The sequence below is a fragment of the Mus caroli genome, unplaced genomic scaffold (genome assembly GCF_978045245.1).
Source record: "Mus caroli unplaced genomic scaffold, Mus_caroli_1 scaffold_7, whole genome shotgun sequence".
NCBI lineage: Eukaryota > Metazoa > Chordata > Mammalia > Rodentia > Muridae > Mus > Mus caroli.
In genome coordinates, this window is record NW_028227262.1 from 67,192,110 (window position 1) to 67,207,831 (window position 15,722).

The window sequence follows — 15,722 nt, forward strand, 5'->3', positions numbered from 1 at the left end:
CTTAAGGGCTCCAGCCAAACACTGGAGGAAGCCTCCTCCACAAGTGACTTAATCCCAGTGAGAGGAGCATGAGGCTTCACCAGCTCTTAGGGCTGCTCTCTGTGAATATTATCACATTGTCAACACATGGCTTTGAGAAGAGACACATCCAAACCACAGTGCCTGGAAGCAAGAGGGGAAAGAGAGCAGGGGTTGAAAGGAAAACTTAGAAGGACCCAGCCCATCAAAGGGCATTAGAGATGGGGAATGGTGGGGAGTCATCCTGCAGTTCACCCTGGACCCTAGGGAACACAGACCAAGTACAGAGGTGCTGGCTTTCAGGACTAAGAAAAGTGGTCCTCTCTCTGATTTCCAGTGTTCCTTCTTTTCTATACCCACACTTCACTGGTGAACTGAGAGTGAGAGACAGAAGCTGTAGGGGGTGGAGGAAGCTTTCAGGAGACGGTGACTTCCACCCACCCACCCAACAACATGCCTCAAGTCACAAAGACTATGAGCACCAGGAAAACCAATTGGCTTTCTCTGCACTGCTATAGGTCCGGGGGGGGGGGGGAAGGGAGGGGGCGGGGCGGGGGAAGCAGATCTGAACTAGAAACTTCTGTGCTCTTCAGGCCTCTCCATCAGAGATGGTGTGGGCCTCTTTCTTGATCCTCTCCGTGGTGGCCAGCAGATGTTAGGTTATGTCAGCAGGGATGGGAGTCAGGAGGAAGCTAATTCCTCAGCGATGAAGTTTTTGCCAGAAGCCAACCACAGCTTTTTTCCCCCATTAATAAGAAGCAGGCTTGCCTGTTTATGTTTGGTCTTGTTCCATTCTTTCTTAAATCGTTGCCCGACTCTCCTGTCACCCAGTTGAACCTAAACCTGAAACCTGACCCCCATTCATCAATGTTCCTGGAAGCTTTCCTCAGCAGCACCTTTGAGGGCTGGGTATGTTGGAGGGCAGTTTTTTCAAGTGTAGTGGAGACACAAGCCTGTAAGAAGGAGACACTGCCCGGGCCCCACCCCTATTTCTCAGGTTCCTCAAAAGCTCTGGGGCACAATCTAGTGTGATAACCACCTGTCCCTGGAATGTTCTGTCCCTTTGTATTCAGTCTGAACTGATGGTTTCTTATTTTCTGTCACCTTTTGTTGTGTTGTTCACTTGTCTATCCCAGGTATTAAGTATTGGTGACTAAGTAAATGCAATGCTTGTTGGGTACTCCTCCACCAGGCACTGGGGCTTAGTGCTGGAGATGCCGCTGCAAGCCAGAGAGGTGTGGATGACATCATGGTGTGGCTTCTGGCGCCTGGGAATGTGGAAAGCAGGAGCAGAGAGGTGGCCCCACTATGTGCATACTGATAATAGAGAATAAGGAGGATAATGAGGATGTGTCGTGGGATTTGTGGATGTGACCAGGAAGCTACTGAGGACAGAAAGAAGTCCCCTTGACCTCACCACAGTGTGCTGGCAGAGGCCACCCCAGGAGCTCAAAGCAGTGTGAGTACTCTGCTCTACTCAAAGCACAGGGAGGCCAGGATGGAAGTCTCAGTAGGACACAGCACTCTCTTAGTCTTTGTGGCTTTATCCAGAGGGTCATGCAGAAATACGGGGACACACTGGCTAGCTCAGACAGTAAAGTACTTGCCGTGCATTCATGAGCATCTATGTTTGATCCTTAGCACCCATGTTTTTTTAAAAAAAATAAAATAAAATAAAATCCAGGCATGTTGACATGTGCTTATAATCCTAGCATAGAGGAGGAAGAGACAGGCAGATCTCTGGTGATTGCTGGTGAGATAGCCTGACCTAGCTCCAGGTCAATGAGAGACCCCCATCTCAAAACTCAGTGTGGACCACAGTCCTGAAGAAGGATGTCTGGGGTTGCCCTCTAACCAGCACACATGTGCATCTGCATGTGTACTGTCAGGAGCACACAGGTCCAAACATCATACACACGTGTGCACACGGACACACACATGCACATGCAAATAACTAAAAAATGTATTTATAAAGCCAGAAGACACACCAGAAAACAGGCCAAGTGGCAAGCTAGTTTTAGGAGGAAGAAGAGGCACAAATGGCAGAGCTATTTAGTGTGGATGCCTCCCCCCAGCTTTCCCATCATCCCTCCACATACATGCTCAGAACCTTGCTTTAGATGTGTGTGTGTGTGTGTGTGTGTGTGTGTGTGTGTGTGTGTTTTCTCATAAGCTGATTCAATTCTCTTTATTTTGGATTTTTTAGAAAGGGGCTTAAACCCACTTTGATGTTGTTCTTCTATAGCAAGGTCTCTCTCACTATGCAATCCAGGCTGCCCTTGAAATCTTGGTAACCCTCTAGTGTTACCCTCCCTCACTAGTTCTTAAATCATCTTTTATTGAACTACCTGGTTATGAAAATTTCCCTCTTCTCCCCCACAAGGCTACTAGGAAATTCAGAGCTAGAATAATGACATTTTCCTAGACATTGATCCAATTTGTATCCTGCTTCATTTTGTTTAAGGGAAAAAAAAGACAATCATCTCTTTTTATTTATTTATTTAGGCAGCTGCACAATTGCTTTTATTCTTGGGATCTGTCATAACTTTAGGCTGAGTATTCTTCAAATAGAAAGTGGGACTTTCAGGGCTGGAGACAGGGCTCAGCTGGTTAACTGCTTTCTGAAATAAGCATGAGAACCTGTGTTCACTCCCCAGAACCCAAATGTAAAAAGCCATGGAACTGAAGAGATGGCTAAGATCAATGCTGGCTGCTCTCCCAGAGGCTCTGGGTTCAGTTCCCAGCACCTCCATGGTGGCTCACAACTGTCTGTAATGGCAGTTCCAGAGGCTCCAACAGCCTCGGTGGGTATCAGGCTTATATGTAGTGCATATATATATATATATATATGTGTGTGTGTGTGTATACATATACATATATACACATATACACACACATATATATACATATATACACATATATGTATATATATACACATAAAATTAAAAATAAACAAAAACAGCCAGGCATGATGATACCTGCTTGTAATTCCAGCTCTAGGGAGGCAGAGACAGGCAAATCCAAGGGTTCACTGGACAGCCACCCTACCAGAGTTGTCCATTCTCAGAACTATGAGAGACCTTATTTCAAACAGCAAGACAGACAGCCCTTAAGGACACTCAAGTCCATATGTGTGTGCAGACATATTGATGCACACCTATGCTCATATGTGCACATTCTCACATACCCTCACACACACACTCACACATACACACACCCTCACACACACACATACACTCACATACAATTGCAAACTCATACACACACACACACACACACAGAGAGAGAGAGAGAGAGAGAGAGAGAGAGAGAGAGAGAGAGAGAGAGAGAGAGTTATTGACTGTGATAAGATGGATGGCCATTTTCTCTTAGGGCTGCGGAGGCTTTGGTAGAGGATCTTTCTCTCCATGGTGTCACCCTTAACCTCCCTGATAATCTGTTGCCCTGATTCACTGCAGATGCCAGCTGCAGACTTCCCTCACTCCCTTCACCTCTGCCAGGCTACCTAAGTCTGTGTGTTCATTGCGCTTCCCTAACGCTGACACTTCCCCCTGTGTCCCAGGTCATTGCCACTGAAGGTCCCATTCTGCCTGAGTAGAATTAGTGTCATCTTTTCACAACAGATTCCCTGTGAAAGCCAAGTATTCATGGCAGAGGAGGGGAAGCTGCTTAAGTGGAGTTCAGTTCGGGGCTCCTTGCACCCCCTCCCACATTTGTGCTGTAACCCTGGGATCCTGCTGTCTGGTAGACGTGGACTTGCGCATTCATAACTGAGGCGCCTTCACCCAACTGTTTGACAGCTGTGTCTCCCAAGCCTTTTGAATCTTAGATTACTGTCACAACAATGTTATGATTTATCGTCCAAACTCTCTCAAAACGGTGATTGTTTCTTTTAAACAGCTTCTCCATTAAGGACACACACACGCGCACACACACACACACACACACACACACATTGTCCCAAGTCTCGTACTCTGTGGGTGGTCTCACTATTTTAGTTCCAAATACAGCCTCTGAGGAAAGGGAGAAAGAAGAGATTTGTGTGGATGTCAGTATCTATATTTATCCCTAAATTTAAGGATACCACAAATGTAATTTGTGCTTCATGTTCAATTCTCTTTCCTTTCTGGTCCCTTACCAACATTTATTCAGTTTCTGGCAATCTTGAGGCAACTCAATTGATAAAGTCTTCTGCCTAAACCCATCCTTCCAAATTTCACCCTTCACAAGTCAGATGGACTCTTTCTTGAGACGCTGTGCTGGCATCTCTGTGTGCCTGGCCGCCACAGTCTCATGTTTGAACATTTGGTTCCAGCTGGCAATGATACTTGTGGAAGCTGTGGGACTTGTGGAATAGGGGAGTCTGGATGGCTACTGTAGGATGTCAGGGACCTGCCTTGAGGGTTATGTCCTAGTCCTGCTTCAGCCTAGGGATCTCTGATTCTTATCTGCCACAGAGCTGGGAAGAGCCCAAGTCTCATGTTCTCACTGCCTTGAAGATCACCATGCAGTCCCTGCCTAGGCAAAGAAAAAAAAAAAAAAAAAAAAAAAAACCTCTGCAAGCATGAGCCCTACCAAATCTCTCCTCTTTTAAGCTGTTTCTCAAAGTTATTTGATCTCAGTAGTGAGGAAAGTTATTTGATCTCAGCACATGGGCCTCCCGTGCTACCACACTGGATGACAGATGGCCATCCTTATCAGGCAGCTCTCTGGGTTCTTACAGTTCTTGGGAATGGCTCTAAATGACATTCCAGATTTATTCACAGCACTCTGCCTCTAAACAGTGGGAATGTCCCACTGTCCCCAGCTCTCTCCAGTCCTGCAGCGTCTCCTCGGTTCCCCACAGCCGAGACCCATCCTCCTCTCCTCTCAGTGTCCTCAGTGTCCTCTGGGTGTTTCATAAGAAGACTGTTATGCCATCGTTTCATGTTTGAATGAACTGATAGCGTGCATCACACAGACGTGGGTTTTTGCTGATCTGATTGTAGATATCTGTTCAATAAGATTTCCTCAGAGACTGGGGAGATGACTCAGTCAGTGAAGTGCCTCCTGCCATACACACACGAGGACCTGAGTTGGATCCCCCGGAACCCATGTATTAAAAACTCAGTGTGCTAGTATGCACTGATAACCCAGCTCTGGGAGGATGAAGGCAGGCAGAGTCCTGGGGCTCACTGGCCAGCCAGACTAGATTACCTGTCTAGGTCCAAGTCAATGAAAAACTAACTCAAAAAGCTCAAGTTCACACTGAAGAGACGATGACTCGGCAGTTAAGTGAACTTGCATCTTTTCCATAGGACTGGACTTTGGTTCCCACATTAACCAACTCACAACCATGTGTAGCTTCAGTTCCTGGGTATCTGACACCCTCTTTTGGCCCTACCCACACACATAGATAGCACTCAGGTACAAAACACACACACACACACACACACACACACACACACACATGAAATTCCCTTTTAAAAGTGAACATACCATTTACTTTAAGGGACTTTAATAAACAAGAAACAGCCTCATATGCCAGAAATTGGAAGATTTTAACAAAGCTGTCCCTTTAGACAGGGCTGCAAATGCTGTGAGCACACGCTGGTCTCCAGTTGTGCAGGAGTCTTTCTGCTTTAACAAAGCCTAATGCAGCATGCACACTTGCTTAGCTGTGCATTTGTGTCCCCGTAGTGTAGTTTTCCCTACGAATGAATGTATCAGGGGACTAGAGTTGTCTCCTTGGCCATTTTTCCCCAGCTGCTAGTTTTCTTTCCAGCCTCAGATATCCTAAGCCCTTCAATCTGTCAGTCCCACAATTACCATACCATACTCGGCCAAGTGGCCACTGAAGACATTCTTGTCTTCTCGTGATGTCTCGATGCAGCGAGCAGCACTCAGCAAACACTGGTTGAAATGATGCCAGCAGAAATTCCAGAGTTGATGCCAAGGGATTTTAGGAGTATTAAAATATGAGTCCTTTCTAAACATTCAACACTTTCATTTTTTTCTCAAGTTAAATAACATAATCTTCAGGCAGAACTACAAGTTATCTTGTTTCATCCCCCCCACCCCCAGAAGACATGTTTCTTTCTCCAGCAACTTCAACACGCCTTGCCAGGTAGCAAGTTCAAGACTAAGACCTCCCTCAGCGTGCTGGTTCTAAAGAGATGTCCCCCTGTATCCTTTGGGATTTGAAAACTTGGTCTCTATTTGGTGACAGTGTTTGGGGAGGCTTAGGCAGTAAGCCTTTGCATGAGGGAGGATGTCACGGGGAGGTGGGCTTTGAGGTTTCAAAAGACTCACCATTCCACATTTGAGTTTGCTCTGTGTGGTACTTAGGCTTTGAATTGTGAGCTCCAATTGTGAGCTTCCAACTTCAGCTGCCATGTCTGCTGCCTGCTGTGCACACTATTGCAGACTCTGGAAACATAAACCCAAAACAAACTCTTACTTCTGTAAGTTGCCTTGGCCTTCCCGTTTCATCACAGCAACAGAAAATGAGCTGATACATGCAGCAACAGTGATGCCACCAGAATTGCCAAGTCTCCAGAGCACCTTCTGTTAAAACAGCCTTTGCACGAAAAAGTCAGATTTCCAAGCTACTTTGGAAAGTTCTACCAAAACTCTTGAGCAGTTTTTGAGCGTTGGGAATAGAATTACATGCGGTTGCAATGAGCTTTAGTGTCCCATTTGCCAAGATGTCAGCAGCCACCACCCCCAGCTCTTTCTCTATAGGGATCCCAGGCTTGTCACTGTGATATGAATATAATGAGATTTACCAAAATCATCAAAACTAGACTGCAATGTAGGCGACAGACAACCAAACCCGATGTTATCACACAAACATCTTTTAGGAACTGATCGTGAAGAAATAGAGGAGTTCAATAAACCATCAGCCTTTTTATTTACAAGATGACAAGGCTGATTCTCAAGGGTCTGCTCCCCCTTTAAAGAGGCATACTTAAACTTTTCACACCTTTGCAGGCAGGGGAGGGGATCAATCCAGCATCATATATGTCAAGGAAGCCTTTAGGAATGAGTGCTTTCTTCCTGGTCCCTAAAGAAGTCAGGACTGCATATGGCCCTTGTCACCTGGAAGAATCTGGTGATGGTGGCTACAGACATCTTAGGAAAGGGGACATTAGGAGTCATTGGACCGACGTGTAACTTACTTCATAATTTCAAAAACTAGTCAAGAAGGTTGGGAAGTTGGCTCAGTCGATGAGATGCTTGCTGCTGTGGGCATGAGAATCTGCATTTCATCTTCAGCATCCATATAAAAAGCCAGACACAATGGCATGCATCTGAAACCCAGGCACTGCGAAAGTGGAGGCAGGAGGATACCCAGGGCTCACTGCCCAAGCAACCTTGCTGAATCTGTGAGCTCCATGTTCATAAAAAACATCTAAAAAAATAAATAAATAAATTAGAAATGAATAAACAAATGAAATAAGATGGAGAAACAACTGAGTAATGACAATCTTTAATATCCACACACGTGATCTTGGCTCCGGGACTCCGCCGAGCTTAGTCTCTACAGGTCAGAGTGGGGACCACGGGGGCAGACGGCTTCTGGGACAGGCAGGAGCCACAGAGCCGCTGAGGCAGCACCCTTTTGGGGCCGCAGACATCCGGCACCCTCCCAGTCGGAGGACAGTGACCTGCCCTGCAGGGAGCGCCATCTTGGCTCCGGGACTCCTCCGAGCTTAGTCTCTACAGGTCAGAGTGGGGACCACGGGGGCAGACGGCTTCTGGGACAGGCAGGAGCCACAGAGCCGCTGAGGCAACACCCTTTTGGGGCCGCAGACTTCCGGCACCCTCCCAGCCGGAGGACAGAGACCTGCCCTGCAGAGAGTGCCATCTTGGCTCCGGGACTCTGCCGAACTTAGTCTACAGGTTAGAGTGAGGACCACAGAGGCAGACAGCTTCTGGGACAGGCGGGAGCCACAGAGCCGCTGAGGCAGCACCCTTTTGGGGCCGCAGACATCCGGCACCCTCCCAGTCGGGGGACAGTGACCTGCCCTGCAGGGAGCGCCATCTTGGCTCCGGGACTCCGCCGAGCTTAGTCTCTACAGGTCAGAGTGGGGACCACGGGGGCAGACGGCTTCTGGGACAGGCGGGAGCCACAGAGCTGCTGAGGCAGCACCCTTTTGGGGCCGCAGACATCCGGCACCCTCCCAGTCGGAGGACAGTGACCTGCCCTGCAGGGAGCGCCATCTTGGCTCCGGGACTCCTCCGAGCTTAGTCTCTACAGGTCAGAGTGGGGACCACGGGGGCAGACGGCTTCTGGGACAGGCAGGAGCCACAGAGCCGCTGAGGCAACACCCTTTTGGGGCCGCAGACTTCCGGCACCCTCCCAGCCGGAGGACAGAGACCTGCCCTGCAGAGAGTGCCATCTTGGCTCCGGGACTCCGCCGAACTTAGTCTACAGGTTAGAGTGAGGACCACAGAGGCAGACAGCTTCTGGGACAGGCGGGAGCCACAGAGCCGCTGAGGCAGCACCCTTTTGGGGCCGCAGACATCCGGCACCCTCCCAGTCGGGGGACAGTGACCTGCCCTGCAGGGAACGCCATCTTGGCTCCGGGACTCCGCCGAGCTTAGTCTCTACAGGTCAGAGTGGGGACCACGGGGGCAGACGGCTTCTGGGACAGGCGGGAGCCACAGAGCTGCTGAGGCAGCACCCTTTAGGGGCCGCAGACATCCGGCACCCTCCCAGTCGGAGGACAGTGACCTGCCCTGCAGGGAGCGCCATCTTGGCTCCGGGACTCCTCCGAACTTAGTCTCTACAGGTCTGCTGACAGAGGATACTCAGAATCCCCAGAAGAACAACCTCTGAACAGAGACAACTATAACAACTCCAGAGATTACCAGATGGCGAGAGGTAAAGGTAAGAATCTTACTAACAGAAACCAAGACCACTCACCATCATCAGGACCCAGCACTCCCACTTCGCCCAGTCCAGGGCACCCCAACACACCTGAAAAACTAGACCTGGATTTAAAAGCATATCTCATGATGATGGTAGAGGACATCAAGAAGGACTTTAAAGAACTACAGGAGAACATGGCTAAAGAGTTACAAGTCCTTAAAGAAAAACAGGAAAACACAACCAAACTGGTAGAAGTCCTTAAAGAGAAACAGGAAAACACATCCAATCAGATGATGGAAATGAACAAAACCATACTAGACCTAAAAAGGGAAGTAGACACAATAAAGAAAACCCAAAATGAGGCAACACTGGAGATAGAAACCCTAGGAAAGAAATCTGGAACCATAGATGCAAGCATCAGCAACAGAATACAAGAGATGGAAGAGAGAATCTCAGGTGCAGAAGATTCCATAGAGAACATGGGCACAACAATCAAGGAAAATGGAAAATGCAAAAAGATCCTAACTCAAAACATCCAGGAAATACAGGACACAATGAGAAGACCAAACCTACGGATAATAGGAGTGGATGAGAATGAAGATTTTCAACTCAAAGGACCAGCAAACATCTTCAACAAAATTATAGAAGAAAACTTCCCAAATCTAAAGAAAGAGATGCCCATGAACATACAAGAAGCCTACAGAACTCCAAATAGGCTGGACCAGAAAAGAAATACCTCCCGACACATAATAATCAGAACAACAAATGCACTAAATAAAGATAGAATACTAAAAGCAGTAAGAGAAAAAGGCCAAGTAACATATAAAGGCAAGCCTATCAGAATTACACCAGATTTTTCACCAGAGACTATGAAAGCTAGAAGATCCTTGACAGATGTTATACAGACACTAAAAGAACACAAATTCCAGCCCAAGCTACTATACCCAGCCAAACTCTCAATTAACATAGATGGAGAAACCAAAGTATTCCACGACAAAGCCAAATTCACACATTATCTCTCCACGAATCCAGCCCTTCAAAGGATAATAACAGAAAAAAACCAATACAAGGACAGGAACCACGCCCTAGAAACAACAAGAAGGTAATCCCTCAACAAACCTAAAAGAAGACAGCCACAAGAACAGAATGCCAACTTTAACAACAAAAATAACAGGAAACAACAATTACTTTTCCCTAATATCTCTTAATATCAATGGACTCAACTCCCCGATAAAAAGACATAGACTAACAAACTGGCTACACAAACAAGACCCAACATTTTGCTGCTTACAGGAAACTCATCTCAGAGAAAAGGATAGACACTACCTCAGAATGAAAGGCTGGAAAACAATTTTCCAAGCAAATGGCATGAAGAAACAAGCTGGAGTAGCCATTCTAATATCTGATAAGATTGACTTCCAACCCAAAGTCATTAAAAAAGACAGGGAGGGACACTTCATACTCATCAAAGGTAAAATCCTCCAAGAGGAACTATCAATCCTGAATATCTATGCTCCAAATACAAAGGCAGCCTCATTCATTAAAGAAACTTTAGTAAATCTCAAAGCACGCATTGCACCTCATACAATAATAGTGGGAGACTTCAACACACCACTTTCACCAATGGACAGATCATGGAAACAGAAACTAAACAGGGACACAGAGAAACTAAGAGAAATTATGAATCAAATGGATCTGGCAGATATCTACAGAACATTCTATCCTAAAACAAAAGGATATACCTTCTTCTCAGCACCTCATGGTACCTTCTCCAAAACTGACCACATAATTGGTCACAAAACAGGCCTCAACAGATACAAAAATATTGAAATTGTCCCATGCATCCTATCAGATCACCATGGACTAAGGCTAATCTTCAATAACAAAATAAATAATAGAAAGCCAACCTTCACGTGGAAACTGAACAACACTCTTCTCAATGATACCTTGGTCAAGGAAGGAATAAAGAAAGAAATTAAGGACTTTTTAGAGTTCAATGAAAATGAAGCCACAACATACCCAAACTTATGGGACGCAATGAAAGCATTTCTAAGAGGAAAACTCATAGCTCTGAGTGCCTCCAAAAGGAAACTAGAGAGAGCACACATTAGCAGCTTGACAACACAACTAAAAGCACTAGAACAAAAGGAAGCAAATTCACCCAAGAGGAGTAGACGGCAGGAAATAATCAAACTCAGGGGTGAAATCAACCAAGTGGAAACAAGAAAAACTATTCAAAGAATCAACCAATCAAGGAGCTGGTTCTTTGAGAAAATCAACAAGATAGATAAACCCTTAGCCAGACTCACTAGAGGGCACAGGGAAAGCATCCTAATTAACAAAATCAGAAATGAAAAAGGAGACATAACAACAGATCCTGAAGACATCCAAAACACCATCAGATCCTTCTACCAAAGGCTATACTCAACAAAACTGGAGAACCTGGATGAAATGGAGAAGTTCCTAGACAGATACCAGGTACCAAAGTTGAATCAAGATCAGGTTAATGATCTAAACAGCCCTATATCCCCCAAAGAAATAGAAGCAGTCATTAATAGTCTCCCAACTAAAAAAAGCCCAGGACCAGATGGGTTTAGTGCAGAGTTCTATCAGACCTTCAAAGAAGATCTAATCCCAGTTCTTCACAAACTATTCCACAAAATAGAAACAGAAGGTACTCTACCCAACTCATTCTATGAAGCCACAATTACTCTGATACCTAAACCACAAAAAGACCCAACAAAGATAGAAAACTTCAGACCAATATCCCTTATGAATATTGATGCAAAAATCCTCAATAAAGTTCTTGCTAACCGAATCCAAGAACACATCAAAACAATCATCCATCCTGACCAAGTAGGTTTCATCCCAGGGATGCAGGGATGGTTCAATATACGGAAATCCATCAACGTAATCCAGTATATAAACAAACTCAAAGACAAAAACCACATGGTCATCTCCTTAGATGCGGAAAAAGCATTTGACAAGATCCAACACCCATTCATGATAAAAGTCTTGGAAAGATCAGGAATTCAAGGCCCATACCTAAACATGATAAAAGCAATCTACAGCAAACCAGTAGCCAACATCAAAGTAAATGGTCAGAAGCTTGAAGCAATCCCTCTAAAATCAGGGACTAGACAAGGCTGTCCACTTTCTCCATACCTATTCAACATTGTACTTGAAGTCCTAGCCAGAGCAATTCGACAACAAAAGGAGATCAAAGGGATACAATTTGGAAAAGATGAAGTCAAAATATCACTTTTTGCAGATGATATGATAGTATATATAAGTGACCCTAAAAATTCCACCAGAGAACTCCTAAGCCTGATAAACAGCTTCGGTGAAGTAGCTGGATATAAAATTAACTCAAACAAATCAATGGCCTTTCTCTACACAAAGAATAAACAGGCTGAGAAAGAAATTAGGGAAACAACACCCTTCTCAATAGTCACAAATAATATAAAATATCTTGGCGTGACTCTAACTAAGGAAGTGAAAGATCTGTATAATAAAAACTTCAAGTCTCTGAAGAAAGAAATTCTAGAAGATCTCAGAAGATGGAAAGATCTCCCATGCTCATGGATTGGCAGGATCAACATTGTAAAAATGGCTATCTTGCCAAAAGCAATCTACAGATTCAATGCAATCCCCATCAAAATTCCAACTCAATTCTTCAACAAATTAGAAAGTGCAATCTGCAAATTCATCTGGAATAACAAAAAACCTAGGATAGCAAAAACTCTTCTCAAGGATAAAAGAACCTCTGGTGGAATCACCATGCCGGACCTAAAGCTCTACTACAGAGCAATTGTGATAAAAACTGCATGGTACTGGTATAGTGACAGACAAATAGACCAATGGAATAGAATTGAAGACCCAGAAATGAACCCACACACCTACGGTCACTTGATCTTCGACAAGGGAGCTAAAAACATCCAGTGGAAGAAAGACAGCATTTTCAACAAATGGTGCTGGCACAACTGGTTGTTAACATGTAGAAGAATGCGAATCGATCCATTCCTATCTCCTTGTACTAAGGTCAAGTCTAAGTGGATCAAGGGACTTCACATAAAACCAGAGACACTGAAACTTATAGAGGAGAAAGTGGGGAAAAGCCTTGAAGATATGGGCACAGGGGAAAAATTCCTGAATAGAACAGTAATGGCTTGTGCTGTAAGATCGAGAATTGACAAGTGGGACCTCATGAAACTACAAAGCTTCTGCAAGGCTAAAGACACCATCAATAAGACAAAAAAACCACCAACAGATTGGGAAAGGATCTTCACCTATCCTAAATCAGATAAGGGACTAATATCCAATATATATAAAGAACTCAAGAAGGTGGACTCCAGAAAGTCAAATAACCCCATAAAAAAATGGGGCTCAGAACTGAACAAAGAATTCTCGCCTGAGGAATACCGAATGGCAGAGAAACACCTGAAAAAATGTTCAACATCCTTAAGCATCAGGGAAATGCAAATCAAAACAACCCTGAGATTCCACCTCACACCAGTCAGAATGGCTAAGATCAAAAATTCAGGTGACAGCAGTTGCTGGCGAGGATGTGGAGAAAGAGGAACACTCCTCCATTGTTGGTGGGATTGCAAGCTTGTACAACCACTCTGGAAATCAGTCTGGCGGTTCCTCAGAAAATTGGACATAGTACTACCAGAGGATCCAGCAATTCCTCTCCTGGGCATATATCCAGAAGATGTCCCAACCGGTAAAAAGGACACATGTTCCACTATGTTCATAGCAGCCCTATTTATAATAGCCAGAAGCTGGAAAGAACCCAGATGTCCCTCAACAGAGGAATGGATACAGAAATTATGGTACATTTACACAATGGAGTACTACTCAGCTATTAAAAAGAATGAATTTATGAAATTCCTAGCCAAATGGATGGACCTGGAGGGCATCATCTTGAGTGAAGTAACACAATCACAAAAGAACTCACACAATATGTATTCACTGATAAGTGGATATTAGCCCAAAACTTAGGATACCCAAGATTTAAGATACAATTTGATAAACGCATGAAACTCAAGAAGAATGAAGACCAAAGTGTGGACACTGTGCACCTTCTCAGAATTGGGAACAAAACACCCAGGGAAGGAGTTACAGAGACAAAGTTCGTAGCGGTGATAAAAGGATGGACCATTTAGAGACTGCCGTACCCAGGGATCCATCCCATAATCAACTTCTAAACGCTGACACCATTGCATACACTAGCAAGATTTTGCTGAAAGGACCCAAATATAGCTGTCTCTTGTGAGACAATGCTGGGGCCTAGCAAACACAGGAGTGGATGTTCACAGTCAGCTATTGGATGTATCACAGGGCTCCCAATGGAGAAGCTAGATCATTACAGGGACACACCACCATGACTGTCAAGTTCTGGATTCTTGGCTCTCTCTGCATCAACAGGATAGGTAAACAACCTCTGTGTCCCTTATCAAACAGGAAACCTACTGCTACAGTTAGTAGCTTTTCAGGAAGAGTTAAGCTCTGTGGGAACTGAAAGTGTGGGTAACTTGGTGTGAGTGTTCCAACGGGTTTGCGGTCCTGGCCCTTCTGCAGCTTAGCGGGACGTTTCCTGTCTAGTGCTGGGTGAGAAGGGTTGCTAGTCTGCTCCACCCTGGCTTGTTAGAGAGCAGGAGCCATCCTGCCTATTCTGGTCCTTTCAGCATAGCCTTCACAACACTAATCAGTTCATGGAACTCTCTGTTCTGAAAGTGACCACGGTCAGTGAATTTGTACAATTTGGCGTCCAGCCTATCTGCCACTTCTTGTTGTTCCTCCCAGGGAAGGAAAGGGTCATCGGTAGAGCCAAACTGTACAATGTGAGGGCAGTTGGCCTTGATCTTCTCCCACTGCCAGGGGCGGCTGAAGTACCCTGTAGGAGGGGAAGAGCCTATCAATGTGCGTGAATTGACAACATCTGAAAATACCACAGAGGGATGCAAAGGACCAGAGATCTGAGTTCAGAGGAGTCCTTTGGTTTTGGTCTTTGTAGGACTTGATAGCATACTGACTTAACAAAGACAAAGTAAAAGGGTGAAATAAAAAAAAAAAAATATCCACACACGTGTGTGTAAACATCAACACACCTGTACATGCACATGAACACACAGAGAGAGGGGGGAGGGGGAGAGAGGGGGGAGGGAGGGAGAGAGAGGGAAGGGGAGAGAGAGCGAGAGGGAGGGAGGGAGGGAGGGAGGGAGGGAGGGAGGGAGGGAGGGAGGGAGGGAGGGAGACTACTCAAGAGTTTGGAGAAAACATCTAAAAGAAGCTGAATTGACCTGACTGGGACTGTAGAGACTGAAGAAATGGCAGACAGGCACACACAGACAGAGATAAGCTTGGAACAACTGTGCCATGCTATCTGATCGATATGTACCAACAGAAACCTTGAAGACAGCACATTTATTATATATAGCATCATTTACCATACACGGCATGAATAGAAGGAAGATGAGCCAGCCTAGGTAGAAGGTCTCTGTAGGGGTCTGGAAGGAGGAGGCTGAAGTCTGAAGTCAGTAGTTTCTGCATACACTGTCAATATCTGTCCTGGACCAGGAAAAGGCCTCCCCCTTCCTCTGAACCTGACCGAGGAAGCTTTGCTTGTCTGATGAGTTTAAGACCTTGGGACCTTAACGTGGTCATGCTTGTATCAACAACATTCATGCATTCAGGATTTCATCCATCCACTTCCCACAGGAGATAAATATTACACATTAAATATATTAATTAAATATTACATATTCATAAATAATTTAAAGGCTTATATTATTGTGGCCCTAACCTTCTATGAAAGCCTTGGGAATTCTGCATATTGGACTCT